Source organism: Sceloporus occidentalis, unplaced genomic scaffold (assembly GCF_023333645.1).
Source record: "Sceloporus occidentalis isolate IW3139 unplaced genomic scaffold, rSceOcc1.0.p SCAF_2, whole genome shotgun sequence".
Lineage (NCBI taxonomy): Eukaryota > Metazoa > Chordata > Lepidosauria > Squamata > Phrynosomatidae > Sceloporus > Sceloporus occidentalis.
In genome coordinates, this window is record NW_028316982.1 from 1289701 (window position 1) to 1292980 (window position 3280).

Below are 3280 nucleotides of genomic sequence, written 5' to 3' on the forward strand. Positions count from 1 at the left end.
CCTCCTGTGTGTAATTGCTTCTTCTTCTTCTTCCTTCTTCTCTCTTTGAAGCCTTTCAGTTCAAGTGGGTGTGTGGAACACAACTCTCCTGATAATTATCTCCCTCTCTCTGTGTGTGTGTCCTCTGCAATGATGTTACCACTTTGTTGGATGCTTTCCCAACAAGAGCCTTTCATATATTGCAAATTGGGATGCAAAGCCACAAGATTTCTTTCACCACATTACTGTTAGTGGAGGAATTTGTCTCTACTTGCCTAGAAAGGCGAAAAACCACTTCTTAGACACTTACATCTGATTGGGTTAAATTAAATTGCTGATGGAAAGACAGCTTCAGTGAGGAATCCCACACACAACACAACGATATCGGGGAAAGCGAGGAGCTTATGTCACTCTTAGGCCAAATTTTATTTATTTGGGGATTTTTGCTTATAATTTATTTATTTCATTCTTTGCCTCAATCTTCTCACAAAAGGCAAAGGGTGCTTAACCTGAGGATAATGGAGCAGAAGACAGAATAGGGGAGTTTCAGCACAGAATAAGTAAAGAGATAGTAGAGGAATACCTTGTTAATCTAAATGAATTTAAGTCTCCAGGACCAGATGAACTACATCCAAGGGCATTAAAAGAACTGGCAAATGTCATATCGGAGCCATTGGCCATAATAGTCTTTGAGGACTCCTGGAGAACAGGAGAAGTCCCAGCAGAATGGAGGAGGGCAAACGTTGTCCCCATCTTCAAAAAGGGGAAAAGAGGATCCCAACAATTATCGTCCAGTTAGTCTGACATCAATCCCAGGAAAGATTCTGGAGCAGATCATTAAACAGAGAGTCTGTGAACATCTAGAAGGCAATGCCATAATCACAAAAAGTCAACATGGGGTTCAGAGAAAAAAGTCATGCCAGACAAATCTGATCTCTTTCTTTGATGGACAGGGGCATGGACAGGGGAAGCGTGTCCCTGTTAGTGCTCTTAAACATCTCAGCGGCTTTCGATACCATCGACCATGGTATCCTTCTGGATCGCCTGGGGGAGTTAGGTATCGGGGGCACTGCGCTCCAGTGGTTCCGTTCCTACCTCTCAGGCAGATTCCAGATGGTGCAGCTGGGGGACGTCTGCTCCGATAAGAGGGCCCTTACATCTGGTGTCCCTCAAGGAGCCATTCTTTCCCCCATGCTATTTAACATTTACATGAAATCGCTGGGAGAGATCATCCAGAGACACGGGGCGCGGTGTTATCAGTACGCTGATGACACCCAAATATGCTTCTCTGTGTCCCCGACTGATGCAGTGACTAGGGATGGCATCTCTCCTCTTAATTCCTGCCTGGAGTCGGTAAGGAGGGAAAACAGACTCAGCTTGAATCCAGAGAAAACGGAAGTACTCATGATAGGTTACCTGGGCCCGGGGATGGAGATTTGTCCACCTGTCCTGAATTAGGAGGAATAGCTAATACCCCAGAGGACAGGATCAAAATTCAAGATGATCTGAATAGACTAGAAAGCTGGGCCAAAGCTAACAAAATGAAATTCAACACGGAGAAATGTAACGTACTGCACTTAGGGCGAAAAAATGAAATGCACAGATATAGGATGGGGGACACCTGGCTGAAGGAGTCTTATACATGTGAAAGGGATCTAGGAGTCCAAGTAGACCACAAGCTGAACATGAGTCAACAGTGCGGTGCGGCAGCTTACAAGGCCAATGCAATTTTAGGCTGCATCAATAGAAGTATAGTGTCTAGATCAAGAGAAGTAATAGTGCCGTTCTATTCTGCTCTGGTCAGGCCCCACCTGGAATAATATTGTCTCCAGTTCTGGGCACCACAATTTAACAAGGATGTTGAGAAACTGGAGCCATGTGTCCAAAGGAGAGTGACTAAAATGGTGAAGGGCCTGGAAACCATGAAGCCCTGCAAGGAAGGATTTAGGGAGCTGGGGATGTTTAGCCTGGAGAAGAGAAGGTTAAGAGGTGATATGATGATAGCCCTGTTTAAATATTTGAAGGGATGTCATATTGAGAAGGGAGCAACCTTTCTGATTTCCGTTGGGTCCACAATGCCTTCCTTTCAAAACTTTGCTGTGAATTTAGTCTATATATAAGAGTATTGTTCTATTTTTAATTTTCCAGGGGACCTTGCTATGTAGCTGGGAATTTGGGGAGCGTCATGTAACGTGTTTGAACTGGTAAAGGTTTGGCAGGAGCTAAGTAAGCATTGAAAGTGCTGCCAGTTTTCTTTGCCACAATCTTTTATGCCAGACCTGTTTCATTTGATATTCTGAGACAGTCTTTAATAGTCTCTTCACTTAGGGAATGTCAGAATGGATTAAACTGGAGCCAAATTTGCATTTTATAATCCTTGTCTGTAGTAATAATCCTGCATTTATTACTGTTGCATTTCCCCACCATAATTATTGCCAGTTTTACAAGTCATTTTTATACATAATGCTCTTTTGTATTTGCTCTCTCATCTTGAATAGTCCAAAGAATATTTACCAGGGTTTTTGTATGTATGTTTTTTGCCTGGGGTTTTAAAGAAAACTTCCACATATATTGTGCCTATCAGTGTCTTTGGGTTATATCTGGAGTCTTCACAGACCATAAGTTGAGCATGGGTCAAAAGTGTGATGTGGCCAATGATATAACAGTCATACATTGCAATTTCATAAACATATGGACTTTTGATTTCTCGTTTTACATAAAGAGCAGAGAAATTTGCCACCTCCTTGCTTTAGGCATGGGAACCTTCAGATGGTTCAGTTGCAAATGAGACAATAATAAATGCCCATTTGAAATTCGTTCTGTATGGTTTTACGGCCTTAAGTTGAGCACTTAAGCAGCAATTCACTCTCTCCTTTGCTGTTGTTGCATGCTTTCAAGTCCTTTCTGACCCATGGCAATCCTAAGGCAAACCTATCCCAGAGTTTTCATGGCCACGTTTGTTCAGAGGGCGATTGCCTTTGCCTTGCACTGAGGCTGAGAGAGTGTGACTTAGCCAAGGTCACCCAGTGGGACTCTCCTTCATACTGCTGGAGAGCAAGCATGGGGTTGTGGCTTGACCACTGGACTATGGGGCTGTGCAAACAGCCCCAAAGGGACAGCCTCCAGCCGCCCCTTCTTCAGCCGGATTGGGGCCATGGCATCTGCACACACAGTCCCAATCCAGCCTGGGAAGGGTGCAATAGCCACGTTGCTGCGGCTATATGATGCTCCTTTGGCGCTGTGTCATATGGATACAGTGTCAGAGAAGTGCCGTGATGCTGCGCAGCATCTGGAGCAGTGC